This window comes from Triticum urartu, chromosome 5 (genome assembly GCF_003073215.2).
Source record: "Triticum urartu cultivar G1812 chromosome 5, Tu2.1, whole genome shotgun sequence".
Classification (NCBI taxonomy): domain Eukaryota; kingdom Viridiplantae; phylum Streptophyta; class Magnoliopsida; order Poales; family Poaceae; genus Triticum; species Triticum urartu.
In genome coordinates this window covers 225,902,228-225,922,322 of record NC_053026.1, presented here as the reverse complement: position 1 = coordinate 225,922,322, position 20,095 = coordinate 225,902,228, and the positions used below count along the sequence as shown (strand labels likewise).

Here is a 20,095-nt window from a genome sequence, read left to right as displayed (position 1 = left end):
GAAATGCTTGGTATGTGTGGGATCCGACAATCTAGTTGTTTATCCTTGGTAGCCTCTCTTATCGGGAAATGTAGTCTAGTGCTTCCATGAGCCATAGTAGTCTTGCTAGCCCAACACTACTTCTCAGGACACTTGACTGGCCGGCATGTGTTTCACTTTGTTCCGGTGTCTGTCCCTTCGGGGAAATGTCATGCAGTGACATCCAGAGTCCTGCCTAGCCTGCTACAGCCCGGGTTCCCGGAGTCCTGTTAGCCCAGTGCTACAGCCCGGATTCACACGCTGCTGACCGACATGCTCGATGTGATTCATGTATGCCTGTCCCCGTAGGTTGGTGCCGCTTTGGGTTCACGACTAGCCATGTCGGCCCGGGTTCTCTGTCATATGGATGCTAGCAACATTATCATATACGTGAGCCAAAAGGCGCAAACGGTCCCAGGCCAGGTAAGGTGGCACTCGTGGGAATACCGTGCGTGAGGCCGCAAAGTGATATGAAGTGTTACATGCTAGATCGCTGTGACTTTGGAATCGGGGTCGTGACAGAACTAGTGAACAAAGGTTGTGAATGATTTTCATACGAGTATGTACAGTCATGGTTCTGGAAATGAAAATGTTTATGTACATTCATGAAAGTTTTGCACATGACATGAGCAAGTCTGCAGTCCCTAATTAGATTACATGTTCTGACTTATGAGCACGAGAAGAATACATAGACACTGGAATATCCTCATGCTTAAACTAGAAAGAGAACAAAAGAAAACTGAAAATATCTATGCAGCAGAGAGAGATAGCAGGGTAGGAGGACCTATGGACCAACTTGTCCTTCACCAGATCGTTCAAGGGGAGAAAAACAGCAGCAGATCAGCTTGCCTGTTCCCGTTAGCACAACTAGACCAGAGCAGCCATATCGGAACATAACTATATGGCGAATAGTTTGACACTATCAGCTATGCAGTTATATGGCTCAGGAACATCTACTCAACAAAAAAAGAGTGCTACTACTCTGGCACATAGAGATGATGCATCGGCGAAATATTTCAAAACTGGATAACTGAGATGATTTACTGAATGAAATCTTGTGGATATACTTACACCACATACCTAGCGTACCATTGCACTTACACCATATAACAAGCGAGGGGTCGGGTCGGGGCACTGACCTAGAGTCACCGGCGCGGGAGCTCACCTTGGCCTTCATCCTGCCGCCGGACGCCAACCTGATCAGAGCCCGCAGAAGCCAAAATCATGGACTCGCCGGGAACCCAGCAGGGCGAAAGAAACAAATTTAGGCATGTGAGAACTAGGGGCATCATCATATAACCAAAAGAAATTTTACGTCCCTGGCACGGCCAGGAAGAACAAGTGTAGATGAACAGCAGAGGGGCTTACAATTATTACGTAAAGGGGCTATCCTAGGACAACACCCCAGCAGAATGCACACAAAAATTACAGGACGATTAACTCAGCGAAGGAGGACCGGAAGGTTTCTCGGAATGTGACTGGCGATGGCGGTGGGCGTCACTCAAAGATCCTCTGGGCCGTTGATGTCCTGGTGACACCAGAGAAGGCCATGTGTTAGTCTCAGACCATGCATGACAATCATGACACAGGACACACATTTTCAGATTGGGTAGGTGTTGGGATGTGAAATGAAGGCTTACCTTGTTCTCGAGCACAGCTCCGTCTGGGATCTCCAACTTGACTCCAGCCTTGGCTGCGATGGTCACGTTGCCCTGCAGATGGGATGAGCAGATTTGATTAGCATTAGGTCCATTTGCACACAGTAACTAACCGCAGCAAAAGGAGAATGATGACTATGAAGTTCACCTTGAGCACGACTCTAGAGCCAAACAAGACATCACCAGAGACCTTCAAGCTGTCGAGCTCAATGATACTAGGGATCGACTTGAAACGGGCAAGGAAGTTGGCAACCTACAATTCGTCAAGAAAAAAAATGCAAGTCACAACCACATTCCAGCTTCTTTCACGATTCCAGGACGGACTCGCGGAGAAAGCAGTACTAGGAACACGTGGAAGGCGAGAGGAGGTGAGGTGGGGTGGGGTACCGCGGCGGTGAAGAAGGTCTTGTCGCCAACTTCGGAGAGCACGGTCATGGCCAGCGACTTGGTGAGCCCCTGCAGAAGGAAGGAACCAAGCGAAAAAACAAGGTCAATTCAGCAACCTCCACCTGCGCCGCGCAACGAGAAAGAGAGGAGAGAGGGGAAGGGAGGGGAGCTGACCCCGAGCAGAGACGGCGACATGGCGGCCGACGGCGGAGGGAGGCGCCGATTCCAATCCAGGGGGGTGAGGAGAGGATGTGCGGGGACCTTGACGAAGAACTCTTAGATGGCGGGGACCTTGACGACGAACCCCGCGGCGGGATCCCAGACCTGGTGGACGGGGACGGCCTTAGCGTCGGCGCCGTGGCGAGAGCGGCGGGTGGAGCAGCGCCGGAGTTGGTGCGGGCGCGGGGTAGCAGGTCGCGGGTGCGGCCCCGCGGAGCGAGACCCTCCTGGACGCGGCAGCACAGCCCTCGGCGCCGCAGAGGCGGATGGCAAGAAGGGCAACCCCGCCGAGGAGGCAATGGCGAGGGCGGGTGAGGCGGAGGCCTTGAGCGCGAACGTCAATGGCGGAGGAAGGGGACGGTGGACGAGGGGGCGGAGGAAGGGATTGGATCTGGAGAGAATGGGTGTGGCGGCTGGCGGGGAGGAAGGGGAGGGGATCGAGAGGAGCTCCGCCGAATCTGGAAGGGGAGAGGAGCAGCAGAGAACGAGGGAAAGAAAGGAGGTGGGGGGGTGGATGGAAAATGACCACAGGACAGAGCTAGGGTTTCGGGGACACATCCATGTTTGGTGCGGGCCGTTGGATCCAGGGGATCCGATGGTGATTTACCCATGATCCGCGTGAGAGGCCCCTGGACCAATCAGAACGCAGTATACAGGTATGATATTTTGACCATTTAAATTGGTCATAATCGACTAAAAGTAATGTGCTAAATCATGTTAGCTATTTTATTATGACCTGAAAATTTGAAAAAAAACTTATTATTGTGTCAGCAAATTTGACTATTGTTTTCAGGAATAATCATAAATTGAAATAAGATAAATATTTTTTAAAGAGTTATGAGAAATGAGTTCTTTTAAATCATTTTTTTCATTTTTTGATTGTTCGAAATGAGCTTTTTTGTGAATGACCTACCAAATATTTGTTCCAAAATTGTAACAAATCAATTTTCTAAAATACTAGGACATATTTAATGCACAATTGACCAAATGGTTGGGTGTAAGAAGCTTTGATCCACCTCTCATGAAAAAGACAAATTCCCGTCGATTCAGCAGGAAGCGGGTCAAATTTGAACTTTAGCTGCCTTCTAGTTTGCTCTTTATTTTTTCCAAAAATTATTTCTAGGTACATAAGTATCTATTTAATAAGAGAAACACCAATAAAATTCCAAGATTCAACCACTAGTTAGGAACGGTCATTCCCGCCGTTTTGACCGCGTTTTGCAATGGGTATAAAAAATTCAAAAAAATCAGAAAAATGGGAAACCTTCGCATTGTGTCATCATATGTGGCCAAGTTCCCAGGAAAAATAACAAACTTGTAATACGACAATTATTATAAAAAAGTGTTCTCAGAAACGAGCTATCACATGTGGAGATCAATGACTTTCAAGCCAAATGATCAATCTTATGGCCACATAAATGGCATAGTTTGTTCAAATGATCTCATATTGTGCACAAGGGTGCATATTGCAATGGCAAACAATGTTGCCTAAGGAAGTTTTCATTTTCTTTGGACAAAAAACTATTTTCCATTTTTCGAGTGCCCGAAATGAGGTTTTATTTTGAAGGAACTAAAAAATAATTGTTGCAAAATTGGACCAAATCAATTTTATAAAATACTAATCCATATTTAATGCACAATTGACCAAATGATTGGGTGTAAAAAGTTTTGATCCACCTCTCGTGAAAAAGACAAATTTTTGCCGATTCAGGTGGAAGGGGGTCAAATTTGAACTGTAGCTGGCTCATAGTTTGCTATTTATTTTTTCCAAAAATCATTTCTAGGTACATAAGTATCTATTTAATTAGATAAACACCAATAAAATTCCAAGATTCAACCACTACCTAGGAACGGTCATTCCCGCTATTTTGATCGCATTTTGAAACAGGCATAAAAAATTCAGAAAAAATCAAAAAATGGCAAAACCTTCACATTGGGTCATCATATGTGGACAAGTTCCCAGGAAAAATAACAAACTTGTAATACGGCAATTATTATAAAAAAGGTGTTCTCAGAAACGAGCTATCACGTGTGGAGATCAATGGCTTTCAAGCCAAATAATCAATCTTATGGCCACATTCATGGCATAGTTTGTTCAAATGATCTCATATTGTGCACAAGGGTGCATATTGGAATGGAAAACAATGTTGCCTAAGGAATTTTTTCATTTTCTTTGGACAAAAAAACCATTTTCCATTTTTCGAGTGCCCGAAATGAGGTTTTCTTGTGAAGGAACTACCAAATAATTGTTGCAAAATTGGACCAAATCAATTTTCTAAAATACTAGGACATATTTAATGCACAATTGAAGAAATGGTTGGGTGTAAAAAGTTTTGATCCACCTCTCGTGAAAAAGACAAATTTCCGCCGATTCAGTTGGAAGTGGGTCAAATTTGAACTGTAGCTGCCTTGTAGTTTGCTCTTTATTTTTTCCAAAAATCATTTCTAGGTACATAAGTTTCTATTTAATCAGAGAAACACCAAAAAAAGTCCAAGATTCAACCATTAGCTAGGAATGGTCATTCCCGCCGTTTTTACCGCATTTTGAAACGGGCATAAAAAATAAAAAAAATCAAAAAATTGGGAAACCTTCGCATTATGTCATCATATGTGGCCAAGTTCCTAGGAAAAATAACAAACTTGTAATACGGCAATTATTATAAAAAACCGTTCTCAGAAACGAGCTATCACGTGTGGAGATCAATGGCTTTCAAGCCAAATGATCAATCTTATGGCCACATTCATGGCATAGTTTATTCAAATGATCTCATATTGTGCACAAGGGTGCATATTGCAATGGCAAACAATGTCGCCTAAGGAAGTTTTCATTTTCCTTGGACAAAAAAACCATTTTCCATTTTTCGAGTGCCCGAAATGAGGTTTTATCGTGACGGAACTAAAAAATTATTGTTGAAAAATTGGACCAAATCAATTTTATAAAATACTAGGCCATATTTAATGCACAATTAACCAAATGGTTGGGTGTAAAAAGTTTTGATCCACCTCTCGTGAAAAGGACAAATTTCCACCGATTCATTTGGAAGCGGGTCAAATTTGAACTATAGCTGGCTCATAGTTTGCTATTTATTTTTTGCCAAAAATCATTTATAGTTACATAAGGACCTATTTAATCATAAATACCTGGTTTGGTGGTGATACGTCGAGGTTTGGGCGGTGGCCGAGGGCCCCAACTCTAGAGCGCGTAAACTCGCATGCCCGTCGCGTGGTCACCGTGTGACTGTGGCGTTGCCATGTGTTCTGGGCGGCCTAGGCATGTCTAGTGGGTTGGGCACTCCCCAGGTAGGTGCTAGGAAGAAAATTACAACATAAGATTCTCACGAGGAGACCGATCGATGCTCAAACATGAATTAGCAGCCAAGTGTTTGATTAGCGGTATGGGAAATGTACATGGCTAATGGGTGTGAGTTTTGGCTGAGGATGATCAGTTACTAAGAAGACCGTCTTCACAAATTTTCAGCTCAAAAGGAGGAGTCTAGGTGGTACTTGCTTTGCAAACTACCACACTGGACATAAATACGAATGTTGAAGCTCGGCTCAAAATAATGAATGGATTGAGCTGGCATTTGGTGGAGGATGGTTATTTGGGCATAGCAAAGCACTGTAGAAAATGGATACTATTTGGACATGCCAAAGTGGTACTTCCTTCACAAATTGTTGTTCTGAACAGAATAGGAAAATGAATATTTTTGAATTATTTTTGACCTAGGAAAGGTAGGTTTTACATATTTGATGAAGATATGACCCAAAGAATTTATGAGATTTTTTTGGGAATTTTGGGAATGACAGAAATATAGGTTGCTTCACAACCTAGGGCAAAAACTGCCACATGGACATGACACATAGGCAAAACTGATGAGGTGGCGCCTAGTCATAGCAACCCACCACAATTTACAAGGCCATGACCATCTATATTGGTCGTTAACAACTAGAAATAAGGCAGCGGACTAGCGCTGTTTGCTTTATGACCATTTCGTGTAAGGAAATTACGACCTTTCTGACCAAAATGGTCGCAATGGTTTAGGGTTTGGAGCCCCCCGAACAGCTTTTGACCAATTGGCCTGAAATGGTCATAGATCTGTGAAAAATTCTTCGAGGGTCACTGACAGAAGGTCACTAGTTGACATATTTCTTGTAGTGAGACGGCTCCCGTCGGCAGGCCGCCTCGTCGTTCTCTGTCCCCCGCCGCCAACGCTTCCACTGGACCGGTGGGAAATGAGTAGCAGGCGTCCTGGCAACATCCTTCGGTGCGGCAGGACGGCTGCACCGCTACTCCATCGCTCACCCCTGCTGGCTCTTCGTCTCACGCGCACGACACTCCCATGGAGGCACGGGCCGCGCTCATCACAGCGAACGAGCTCCTGCATTACCGCCCCGTCGACGACGTCTATGAGGAGTGGCTCGACCGCGTCGCCGAGCTCGTCTGTGCCGCGGGGGGCTCGCTGGCGCCGCCCACTCTCTGCACCCCCCTTAGCAGACCGCAGGCGACGGGGCTCGTGGTGTGCCTCCACAGCCTCGACCCCAAGACGGTACCTTGCCGCCAAGGCGCGTGCCTCCGCTGCATGATCCGCCGCGGTCGGCACCCACGCGTGAAGATAGGAGCTGCCAAGAAATCCCGCGACCGCGAGAAGCTGCACCAGTGCTCCCCGCGCCACCTCGTCAAGACCGCGCGCCGCCTGCGGTGGCACAACGCGGACCTCGCCAAGACCAAGCTCCGCCCCCGAAGCGGGCCCCGACAACCATGACAGGCTGCCGCGCCTTCACCCCTGAGCTGCGTAGCCTTGCCTGGCCAGGCAAGTTCAAGCCAGATCTGCCTCCACGGTACGACGACACCGTCGACCCCGCGGAGTTCCTGCAGCTCTATGAGTTGAGCATCGAAGCGGCCAACGGCGATGAAAAAGTCATGGCGAACTAGTTTCCCATGGCTCTCAAGGATGGGGCCCGCTCCTGGCTCCTGAACCTGCAGCACGGCTCGATCTCCTCCTGGGACAAGATGCGAGACCGCTTCGTCGCCAACTTCCAGGGCACTCGTGACCGCCCACCGGTCGCGGGCGACATACGCCGCATCAAACAACAGCCAGGAGAGACCCTCCGGAAGTACATCCAGCACTTCAACAGCACCCGCCTCAAGATCCCCAAGGTCACGGACGAGGCCATCATCTCCGCGTTTTCTGACGGTGTCTGCGACGTCAAGATGAAGGAAGAGCTGGCTATCCATGAGGAGCTTTGCACACCTCAGGAGCTGTTCAACCTGGCGATCAGGTGCGCAAGAGCTGAGGATGGGCACCTGTCTCTCCTCGAGCTGCCAGTTGCAGGAGTGGAGGAAAAGAAGGCCAAGGCCAAGGACGTGAAGCGCAAAGAGGCAGTAGTTCTCGCAGTAGAGCCCGACACCAAGCAAGGCAGAGATCAGCCCGAGTAATCCAAGAATGGCCGCCAATTCTGTGCCTTCCACAACCTGAACACCCACAACACCGGCGACTGTCAAGAGCACAGAGCAATTTGGGAAGGAAGCTTCGGCCGATGCCTCGAGCGCAACGACCGGGGCTACAGCCGCGAAGGAGGACGTGGAGGCGGACGCTGGGACGATCGTGGCCTGCGCCAGGAGTGGCGTGACCGGCCTCGTGAGGACCGCTGGCAGGACCAACCTCGCGCTTGGAGGGACCCACCTCGTGAGGATCGCCCCCAGGGCAACGCTGGTCTTCCCCCACTGCTGCCGCCAAGGAGAAATGATGACCACCACCAGGACGAGGGGGCTTGGGGCTTCAAACAGTTCTCAGTCCCCAGGCCCCAGCTTCTCAGTGCATCTTCAAACAGTTCGCTCGCGAGGTGAACACGGCGCTCCCCAAGCTAGAGGCCACGCGCCCGCTCCGGTGGTCCTAATGCGCCATCACCTTCAGCTCGGCCGACCAGCTCAAGTGCGCAGCCACCGCTGGCACACTCCCTATGCTATGCTCCCCAGTCATCAGCAAGGTGCAAGTCACCAAGACTCTCATCGACGGTGGCGCAGGGCTCAATGTCCTATCCGCCGACACGTTCGACAACCTCCAAGTGCCCTATGAGCAGCTCCAGCCAACCAAGCCTTTCTCATGAGTGACTGACGGTTCCACCACACCAATAGGGCAAGTCCACCTGCCTGTCACCTTCGGGGAGCGCAAGAATTACTGCACCGAGCTCATCGACTTCGACGTCGCGCACATCCGCCTACCGTACAATGCCATCCTCGGGTATCCGGCCCTGGCCAAGTTCATGGCAGTCACTCACCACGGCTGCAACGTTCTCAAGATGCCAGGAAGCGGGGGGATCATCACGGTCCCATGCGAAGAAAGGGATGCGGTGTGCTCCCTTGAGCGCGCCTTCCAAGCCGCGACAATCGACAACCCTGACAGCACAAGTGAAGGCCCTCCGGAGAGCATCCCCAAGAAGAAGCTACCACGCCGAGAAGGACCCCAAGAAGATGGCATCGCATCAGGAGCCTCGTTAGGATCAGCGCCCGCTCCAGGGGCACCTCCCTCCACCGCATAGGAAAGCGCGCCCGGCGCCCTCCTCAGGCAAGGCTCGAGGGCTCCCTTCTAGAGGGCCTCGGACCTTGCCAATCTCATGAGGGAGGCGCTTGGGTACCACTTGGAAGCGTGCTTCACGGCACGTGTTCCTCAGGAGAACATGGGGCAAGAAATGCCCACAACCCAGGAATTCATCACCAAGACCACCTAGGAGCTACAAGATGCAAGAGCCATGCGTGGCGACAGCCATTCACAGAGTGTGGCTCACCACCCAGGCGAGGGTGCTGAGCTGCGCGCCTCCGCCGACATCCCAACGCACAACAGGGTCGCATCTCAGGAGCGCTTCTAGCCATCATGCGCGGGCCGCTGTGAGGGTCCACCAGACAGCTTCGTTCGCATGCCCTTCGGCTTGCCGAGCGTGGCGTCGGCCCATCAGCGCAATGTGCGGCAAGTCTAGGCGGCTCAGGAGGCCTGGTTCCATGCCGATCTGGAGGAGATGGCGACGGCCTCCAGGGAACCTCCTGAGCACCCAGAGCCTCCAGAGGCTCAGGGTCCCGGTGGCTCATGAGGAGTCATTCCTTTGACGCGTGGCTCCGGCTGCACCAGCTCTACTTCGTCTACAGACCCAGGTGACATCTTCCAAGTTCATTTAAGCCGGGAGCGCCCCTCGGGCTGCACTATTCCCAGAACATGTGGGTCCGTCCCTATGGCATGTATCTTTTTGCTTATGTTTCTAAGCTTACCTCACTGGGGGCACCCCTCGGGCTGCATCATCCCCACACCGCTCGGGCCAGACCCAGTGGCATGTACCTTCCTGCATTTATCCCAGACAATCTGCTTAACCTGCCAACTGCTACCACCTCTTTGATTACTGCCCACCACGGGTCCGTTCGCGCCATGTAATTGGCTTGCACGTTAAAAGGGGGCTCCTGAGCATCGCGACTTAGGAGCTCTTACTGGCTCTCCAGCCCTCACCCCCTGGCCTTGACCACGACATCGTGACCTGGCATACCTGCGGCAGCTGAGCTTGCTCGAGGGCGGGGACCTGAGGACGTAGAGTGCTTGGATCTAACCGCCTTGTAGGAACATACAGTCACCAAGACTCAAGACCAGGCGCAACCCGCCTTGAGGTAGGACCTCGTGAGTCCCGCACTTGCTCGCGAGTGCTCAGATACACCTCGCAGCCCTGCCGTGCAAGCCACGTGTCAGGGCGGGGCTGTACACGCCCCGGGGGCTCCTCCCGGAGGGGGGGCCCATCCCACGCCCAAGTGGAAGCTCCATGCTCAGCTCTGGCTGTCGACACTGCCGAGGAGCGGCTATGCCCGTGCACAAGCGGAAGCACTACGCTCCGTGCTGGTGATACACAACTGACGGCGACCCCACGGTCGTACCAACCTCAGGGAGCCCACAAAGCTCAGCGCCTAGCCTCACCACGACGCCTCTTCTCGGGAAAGTCGCGCGAGGGGGCTGGGCACGGGGGCTGCGCTCGGGTCACGCCGAAGCACACACACCCAACCAGGTCCCCCGGGCCTGGGCGTCGCGCACCCCTCCCGAGGCCTCCGCGAGGGCAGGTATGGAAATTGTTTGAACGTCAAGGGGGACTCCTGAGCATCGTGACTCAGCAGCCTAACTGGTCACGTAGCCCCTCACTCCTTGGTCCGTCCTGGTCTCCGATCGGCCCAATGGCGCTTGAGGTATGCGCGGGGCCGGGCTCTGCCGACACAGAACATTAATCTATCCTCACGAACTCTCCCTATATGATGTTCGCATGTCAAGGGGGACTCCTGAGCATCCCGACTCAGGAGCCTAACTGGTCATGTAGCCCCTCACTCCTTGGTCCGTCCTGGTCTCCGGACGGCCCAATGGAGGTTGAGGTATGTGCGGGGCCGCGCTCTGCTGACGCAGAACAAGGCAAATAAAGAAGGAAAATGCAGAATATCAAAGCAAATATTACAAGCATACTGTTCTCACAATACCAAATGAAAAGTCTAAACGCCTCCATGAGGCCTGATGTATGTCGCAGGAATGAAACAAGGAGAATAGCCGCGGGTCACCCCTGGATGCCGCCATCGCCTGCGGAAGGAGCTCCCCTGTGGGCGACGACGTCTTCACCTTGGCCACCAGCCGCAGGATCCGCGGCATCACCAGACTGAGGATCGGAGACAAAGCCGCGGAACTTCCCCAGCAAAGCCTCCAGTTGACCTTGAACGGCTGCGGCGACGGTCTCGTAGAGAACTTCAGCCATAGGCTCCAGCAGCTAGTCAAGCTGGGCGTTGGGGTCACGGAGGTGCAGATGGCTGAGGACACGAGTAATAGCGGTTAAAGGCAGAACGCGAGCTTCCGCCTCCACCATGGGACCGAGGCCCTGAACGACCTCCTCAAGCGCCTCCACCATGAGAGGAAGCAGCTAGGAGGGGCCGTCCTTGTCGGTATCCAGCAGCTTCTCCAGACCATGCTCGTAGAGCATCTTCAGCGCCTTTTGAGATCTCTTCTCGAGATCAGCGAAGGCCACACGGTCTTCGGCCAAGACCCGTGCCTTGGCGTTGAGATTGGCCTCCATCGCCCCCATCTTCTGCTCCACCTCCTCCAACCGGTTGCGCTCGACAACCTGCCTCTTCCCCAGCTCCGCCAGCTCAGCATCACAGTTCTTGACGGCTTCCTCCCGGGCCTTCATCTCCTTCTCCTCTGCTTCGCGGTGGCACGCCTCTTCGGCGTGCTTATCGCGCAGGCTCCGCAACTCGCCGTCCAGGGCTTGGCAGCGGTCACGGGCGGCCTGGGCGTCTTTCAGCGCCACCTCACGATTGGCTACAGCGCCGACGACCCCTTGCTTCTCCCTCTCGGAAGCCACAACAGCTTGGCCCAGCGCCGTGCGTACCGCCAGGTCAAAGTGAAGCCAGCCGGAGCCCAACTCCAGACGCCCGGCCACCAGGCGCGGGTCAGCGCTCAGGAGATCCGCCTACAGTTGGGTCATCCCTGAAAAGGCACGCTCAAAGGTGGCAGCAGGAGCAGAGGAATCAAGGAGTGGAGGCGCAGCAGTAGGAGGAAGTGGCGCCGTCACCAGGGCTTGGGAGACCGCGGGCCCCGGAGCAGCCGGGACCTCATCAGCCGTGCCAAGTATCGGCACCTCCGGACCCAACGGGGCCATGGGGGATGACGCCATGCGACGGAGCTCCTCTTGGCCCCGTGAAGACGACCAGGCTGGGGAGGCACGGGAGATGTTGCCTCCTTGCTCTGCGGAGGGAGGCACAATTGCCTTACCATCCTTCCTCTTCTTGCCGAAGATGTCGGCCTGATCAACCAAAGGCGAACGTCAGAAAAAAAAGGAACCTGCATGGACCAAGCGAAGTTCGAAACACCTTCTGGTCCACCGCAAGGTACTCCACCGTTCGCTTGTGAAGCTTGAGGCCCGACAGCATCGAGACCGGAGGAGCAGGTGCTCGGGCTCCGGTGGCGCCATGCGGTGCGGAGGCGGAGCTGGATCCAGCCCCAGGAGGTGTTGGAGTTGAGGCTGCACCACGGTCCACCAGCGACGACCTACCCTTCGTCGGGACGAGGGGTTGCTCCTTCCCTCCTTGGTAGGCGTCGGCCTCAGCATCATCAGGGAGCTCCTCCGGGGTCTCCTTAGAGTCCTCCTCCTCCTCCCCCTCTCCGCGGGACTCACCAGAAGACACCTCCACCGGCTTCGGTGCCGAAGGAGCTCCCAAAAGCACCGGTGGCACCAGCCCGCGCGCATCGAAAGTCGGCCTGGAGGCGACGAATTCCTCCCGGTCCCTGCATTGGAACAGGTGAATGAAGGCGCTAGGCGGGCACTCCTAGTTATCTCCAACTATGAGGCGCAGGACGGCGTCCAGTTCGTCGTCAGGCAGGTCACCCGGTCTCAGGCGGGCCTTGTTTTCCCCTCCTTCAAGCTGCCAGAAGGGGCACGCGCGCGCCTGGAGTGGGGCGACCGGCAGCGTCAAGAACTCCCTCACGAGTATCACTCCCGTTATTTTGGCCGCCCTCACATTGCCAGGCTTCAGGTCAGCCATCATCTACTCCAACACTAACGACGCCCGTTCGTCGACAAGCTCCGCCCTGGGCTACTCCTTGCCTTGCGAGGTGCCTCCATCGGCAACACCAGGCGCGTATGGGTGAGCTTGGCGTCTACCATGACCCACTTGGATCAAATGTTGTCGGCCCTCTTCCCGGTGCTCGAGATCGAGTTGGCCTTGCCGGACGCGGCGAAGTTGGCGCATCCAGAGATGTGGCCCTCGCTAACATGGAGGAAGAAGAAGTGGCGCAAGAGCGCCACCGACGGCATCACGCCCAGGTACGCCTCACAGTAGTAGGCAAAGATGGAAAGGAGGAGGATAGAGTTGGGATGGATGTGCAACGCTTGCAGCCCATAGTGGTCGAGGACTTCATAAAAGAAATCAGAGAAGGGAGGAACCAACCCGACGGCAACGCTGCTCGAGAAGAAGGGAAAGAAGGTGCTCCCCTCAGGCTCCGGCTCGTCGGAAGCAAGCCGGAGCTCCGTATTCCCCCACTCGTTGCTCTCGCCCGCCATCAGCAGGCGCACGGAGGCAAGGCTCTTCTCCGTGACAATAGGCGTCTCAAGAGTGGGCTCGTACCAAGCCGGGGACGAGGAAGTCTTGACCTTGCGCGGCACCATGGGCGGAAGATGCAGAGCGAGGCCGGAGCAGATCTGTAGGTAGCAGCAGTGGAGAGCAAGAAAGGGGATCTGGAGCGAGGCGAGGAAGAAGCAATGAAGGCAAGTGCCGCCCGCGCCAGCCTTTTGTCAGGTCAAGCAGTTTCCGAGACAGCATGGGGAAGCGGAGACGCCCACGTCCAATCAACCACCATGCATCAACTGAGGTCGCAGGCTTTGGGGGCCTGCGGCGCTTCGAGCTTGACCCTTGGCTTCGCCCCGAAGCCAAGCCCGAGCGCACCTTGGGCCCGGGCGCTACTGTCGGCATTCTGGGAACGGGGGTCCCCAGACTTGCCTGCCTGCGGCCCGTGGCGTGGCTGAGCCAGCAGGCCGTATGACCCATCTTCACCAACAAAGCACCCAAGACCCTCGAGAGGGGCCAAACCTTGCGAGGCGGACGATGCAAGACCTCCTCCGGAGTGGCCTAGCTGGGCAGGCTCAAGAGGAGCGAAGATATCAAGGCGAGGTGAACCTCGCGAGGTTCTCGTGACATGAGACATGACGATCGACACCAGGCGGGCGCCAGTGCGCACAGCGTCCTTGTTTCCTCTTTGGTGCAAAGGGGGCAAGAGCAGCCGTGGAGTAACGAGGCCTCAGGCAAAGGTTGCCATTCAAGACCAAGACTATGGACTGCAAGACGGAGGCCACCATGGAGCCCAGAGCAGCGTCACCACCAGAACTTTGTGCAGGCGAAGACTACTTTTATCAGGATAGCTTGTACTAGCTGTCCCCCTTCAAATTAGCCCGCCATTGTTGGCTCCCTTCCCGCTCGATATTTGGGAAGAGGACCAGGGCCTCTATAAATACGACTAGCCACCATAGTGAGGGCACGATCTGATCGGAGCTTGAGAGAGACCACCCCCACGCACACAAGCTCACCGAGCTCAAGAATGCCTCAACCTCAGGAGGCCGTTCTTCCTTTGTATTGTTCATCATCAGCCCAAGAGGAAATCCACCACCACCACACTGGAGTAGGGTATTACACCACAACGGTGGCCTGAACCAGTATAAACCCCGTGTCCTTCAGTGTTGTGAGTTCATCGAGTTCGTCTGAGAGATCCTACCGAGCTAGGGCATAGATCGCTTGGAGGGAAAGGCTTCGCACGAACCCCAGTGTTCGAACCTTAAGGGTTTGCCGAGACCCCATACCCCAACAGCAGAGGTTTGTAGGACAGTCTCAAATTTCCCTCAAGTGGATGACCTAAGGTTTATCAATTCATGGGAGGCGTAGGATGAAGATGGTCTCTCTCAAGCAACGCTGCAACCAAATAACAAAGAGTCTCTTATGTCCCCAACACACCCAATACAATGGTAAATTGTATAGGTGCACTAGTTCGGCGAAGAGATGGTGATACAAGTGCAATATGGATGGTAGGTATACGTTTTTGTAATCCGAAAATATAAAAATAGCAAGGTAGCAAGCGATAAAAAGTGAGCGTAAATGGTATTGCAATGCTAGGAAACAAGGCCTAGGATTCATACTTTCACTAGTGCAAGTTCTCTCAACAATAATAACATAATTGGATCATATAACTATCCCTCAACATGTAACAATGGGTCACTCCAAAGTCACTAATAGCAGAGAACAAACAAAGAGATTACGGTAGGGTACGAAACCACCTCAAAGTTATCCTTTCTGATCGATCTATTCAAGAGTCCGTAGTAAAATAACACGAAGCTATTCTTTCCGTTCAATCTATCATAGAGTTCGTACTAGAATAACACCTTAAGACAAAGATCAATCAAAATCCTAATGTCACCTAGATACTCCAATGTCACCTCAAGTATCCGTGGGTATGATTATACGATATGCATAACACAATCTCCGATTCATCTATTCAACCAACACAAAGAACTTCAAAGAGTGCCCCAAAGTTTCTATCGGTGAGTCAAGACAAAAATGTGTGCCAACCCCTATGCATAAGTTCACGAGGTCACAGAACTCGCAAGTTGATCACTAAAACATACATCAAGTGGATCACATGATATCCCATTGTCACCACAGATAAGCACATGCAAGACATACATCAAGTGTTCTCAAATCCTTAAAGACTCAATCCAATAAGATAACTTCAAAGGGAAAACTCAATTCATCACAAGAGAGTAGAGGGGGAGAAACATCACAAGATCCAACTATAATAGCAAAGCTCGCGATACATCAAGATCGTGCCGAATCAAGAACACGAGAGAGAGAGAGAGAGAGAGAGAGAGATCAAACACATAGCTACTGGTACATACCCTCAGCCCCGAGGGTGAACTACTCCCTCCTCGTCATGGAGAGCGCCGAGATGATGAAGATGGCCACCGGAGAGACATTCCCCCCTCCGGCAGGGTGCCGGAATGGGTCTAGATTGGTTTTCGGTGGCTACGGAGGCTTCTGGAAGCGGAACTCCCGATCTATTCCGCCACTACAAAAAATACACTTCTGTGATGATACGTGTTTGTCACAATAGGCCATGTTTTCTGTCATGCATGTACATCCATGACAATTTTATGACAGAATCATGATAGTCATACCTGTGCTATCGTTGAAGTGTTCCATTACATTGCCAAAATTATCATCACGGAAGTGTCCACTTCCATGACGATAAATCGTGTGTCACAGAAGTGCTTTCATCAAGGGTGACCGACACGTGGCATCCACCATAACGGAACGCCGTTAAGCTATCGGGTCCGGTTTTGGATCCGATAACCCGTTAACAGCCCCGACCAATGGGGATTTTCCACGTGTAAAATCATCATTGGCTGGAGGAAACACGTGCCGGCTCACCATTGGGACAGATGTCATCCACTCATTGGACCCAAAGCGCCTATGATACGACGATACGTGGCACGGCCTAACAGAGGCCCATTCCTGTGAAAAGGCCAGCCTGTTTGACTTGGTCAAAAGGTGGCGGGCCAGCCCACGGCAAGCTTGTTAACGGCATGTTTGCATATTGCCCATTTACAGCCCGCTAACCCAGGGCCTGTTTATGGCATATCCGAATTAGGCCCAGTAGCGTCATATGGGCCGTCCAATATAATTCCAGCCTGTTTTAACTTCCGGCCCATGTATGGCCCATGACGTCTTTTGGCCCATATGAGGCCCTTAGTAACCCTTGGCCCATTAATGCCCCGTGGTAAAACTGGCCCGTAATGAACAGTGTATCACTTTATACCCATTAATGGCCCATTATTCTATTGGGCCTTTTCCAGCCCATGTTATCTTTTGGCCTTCTCAGGACCCATTTATTCTTGGGCTCATTTCCAGCATTCGGTTACTTACGGCCCGTTACTGTCATTTTCTCCTTGTGGGCCAAATTCAGCCCGTGCTTACAATCGGCCCGTTTATGGCCTGTTAATATGTTGGGCCGTTTTCGTAGCGTCATCAAATACGACCGATTAACGATAGCCCATTATGGTCGGCCCATGAACGGACGATTCCAACTCTAGCCCGTTTACGACCATAAAGCGGTATGTTATTGGCTCATGTTTGGGCAATCGATCATACGGCCCGTATAAGGCCCATTGATGATACGGCCCGTAGAAGGCCCATTGATGATACGGCCCGTTGAAGGCCCATTGTTTCTACGCCCCATAGAAGGCCCATTGTTTCTACGGCCCGTAGAAGGCCCAGTGTCACTACAGTAAATATGTAGCCCATGGTTATTATGGCCTAGTTTTAAAAAATAGGTTATTGCGGCCACTAGCAAACCGCGGAAAAAGAACAGCACTGACTACAAGCGAACAAATAAACAATACAACAAGGAAATAAATAAGCAAGCAACTTACGATAGGCTATCACGGCTATTTCACATATTACATCCACCGGGCATCAAAGTTCGTCACCAGTGCAAATATAGGGAACAAAGCAGCATATCATATACACTGGTTGTCAAAGTTGGCGACCAGTGAAAATAAACGCCGCGGCAAAACAAGTACCGAACTGAAACCACTTCGGAAGATCTCAAGAAACAATATCCTGGGTACCCATAATGCTAGCAAGATGCTTAGCAAGCTTATTAACTTTCTCTTGTTTGGCGCTTAAATCCTCCAGCGCTTGTTGTTGCACCAGAAAGTATGCATCTGAATTCTGCAGGGACTTCTTCAGTCCTTCAGCTTCCTGTCGCAACACATCTGATCGATGTCTTTCAACTTGAAGCTGAGACTCAAGAAGACAAACTGATTCAGGCAGCGATTTCGAAGAGCTTGTGCCAGCAGTAGTGGCTAGTAACTCGAACACTACATCAAGACAGGACTTATGGGTTCTCTTACTATCGTCAAGGTAGTTTTTATCAGCTTTCTTGGAGACTGTCGGAGTAAATAGCCATGGGTAGCCTAGTCGGCTTCCCCTGGCCCTTCTGAAAAAGTTACGAGCCCGCCTGGCTCTCAAGAATCAAAGACATGGGGCCGCCTTCCCCTTGCTGGCTGCCGCCCAGGCCGGCTTTCGGAAGGCGGTCCGACTTTACCCCTCATGAGAAGGCCGACTCCAAGAAGCCGGCCATGAGAAGGCCGACTCCAAGAAGCCGGCTCCCATAAGCGGTCAAGACCGTACCCACAAAGTTTGCACCCACCTAGCGGCGGTGCGACGGGGCGTGGCTACAGTGAAGCCTGCCACCCCCGAATCCCGGAGCACGCCTGGCACAGTGCGCCGTACGGGGTAGGCACGACCCGTCCGGCGCGGCACTATTGCCATATTGACCCTGGCATCACCCATGACGGGCCGCCAGCGTGGCCCACAGATGGTGGGCCCCCTTTGAGCAGAGAGACGCCCGAAGGCGGACACGCCTCCAACTAGTCGGCCTGAGACAGAGCCGGCTCCCCGTAGCCGGCTTACCGCCTCCCTCGAAGAAGACGCCCCATTAAGGAGACAAGACGCGGTGAGGCTACAGCGATCGCCTGACAGGCGGCGGCACTGTAGTCACGCTTACCACGACGAAGCCCACGTCAACAAGATGGAGCCACAGTAACCAGCCGCCGACCAGGCCCTGGATAATGGGGCCTGCCTGTCAACCAAGGGGCCGGCAGCCGGCGGGACCCACCAGTCGGCGGGCCCCAGCAGCCGGCGCAGAAGCCGGCAAGCGCAGTCACAGACAGCTGGGCCCCGCGCTCAGACGGACTACCATTGTATCCCCGGGGGGTAGGCCTATATAAGCCCCCGGAGCACCCATGCAAAGGGTTGGACCCCCTGCTAGTTCTAGACACCCCACAAGGAGAAGAAGCAAGCTAGCCGTGCCCTTCTTCCTCCTTCTACAAAACAGCTCAAGGAGCATTGTGTAACTACTTGTTCGACTAGTGAACATGCGGAGACCCCGCAGAGCAGCAGTAGGGGTGTTATCTCCATGGAGAGCCCCGAAGCTGGGTAAGATCCGCCGGCGTGCATGTCTTCGCCTTATCCTGTTTCCAGGCACCGGCGATGTCTTACTGGCTCCCACAATGATAAGCCACCCGTTGGCATATGTCGCACCTACCACCCGACATTTGGCGCCCACCATGGGGCCAGGTGCACCGTCGTCCGGAGACCTGTTCTGGACGGGAACCCTATTCCTCCCCCGCGAGCGTAGCCAGCCCGGCACACCCGATGGCGCTTGCCACGACGCGCTGCAAGGCGTCTCCAGCATCTGCGCGGCGAGCAGCCTCGCCGACCTCCCCAACGAAACCCTCATCTTCGACGAGCTCGCCTCCGATGCGGGCACCGACCACCTCGCCAACCTTCTCGGTCAGCTCCATGTCTCCAGTGAGCCCGCTGCGGACCTGGAGTCGGTTGGCTCCACCGACCCGATGCCCGTCGACTCCGACATGGCCTCCTACGACACCTTCCCCACCAACGTCACGATCTACAACTACCCGCTTCCTCGAGCCGACGGCTGGGGATGGTTGTCGGCCACGGCGGCCCGGCCGACAAGAGCGCCCGCAACACCTCGCACGCGGCGGCCCACGACTTGTCCGCTCCCCTCCCGGCTAATGCCGACGACGAAGCACTGGAGATATGCCGCCTGGCCCTCCTCGCAGAGGGCCAGAGGCTGGCTTCCGTAAGACGCCTCACTGAGGCCTATCAGCGCGAAGCTGACCGCGCCGCCTTCGGCACGCCGGCCCCGGGCGGGCCAAGCCGGGCCGGCCTTGTCAAGCAACGCGACACCGTCATCGCCGACACGCTGGGAGTCGACCGCCTGGTCTATGCCACTCCGCTCGAGAACTTGCGTGCCGCCCAGGCGGCTGTAGACGAGTTGGACGGCTTGGAGCCTGAAGACCTCCCCCACATGACCCGGCGCATCCAGCAATTGATTGACGCAGCCGCGCAGCGACACGAAGCCGACGCCCGCGCAGAAAGCCCTGCCCCGCGCCGAGAACACGGCGCGACGTCCCGAACGCCGAATACGAGCAATACCCGCACGCGACGCGAGAAGGAGCCGGCTGCCAGCCGGACCCGGATCTCCATCGAGCGAGACGCGGACGGTCATCCCCGAGCCATGGAATGGCGGGGCGACCCGCCTCCGCCTCCGCCCCGTGGGGAGAGATATCCCGCCCCGCCGCCAGTGGCGCACCCGACTCTCAGTGGCCGGCTAGGCCGCCGCAAAGGAATCGGCGAGAACGACGCCCGCCATCGGATCGACCGCCTGGCGCGATCC

General features: G+C 53.7%; 1 long non-coding RNA gene across 1 annotated transcript; it reads right to left on the bottom strand.

Annotated features, from left to right (window-relative positions):
• Window positions 1-1,518: 1,518 nt before the first annotated feature.
• LOC125555837 lies at window positions 1,519-1,931 on the bottom strand. Its single transcript, XR_007304896.1, has 3 exons — window positions 1,825-1,931; window positions 1,659-1,730; window positions 1,519-1,546 (listed from the first exon to the last, which is right to left on the bottom strand). It is a non-coding gene; the product is annotated as an uncharacterized LOC125555837 (long non-coding RNA).
• Between the last annotated feature and the right edge of the window lie 18,164 nt (window positions 1,932-20,095).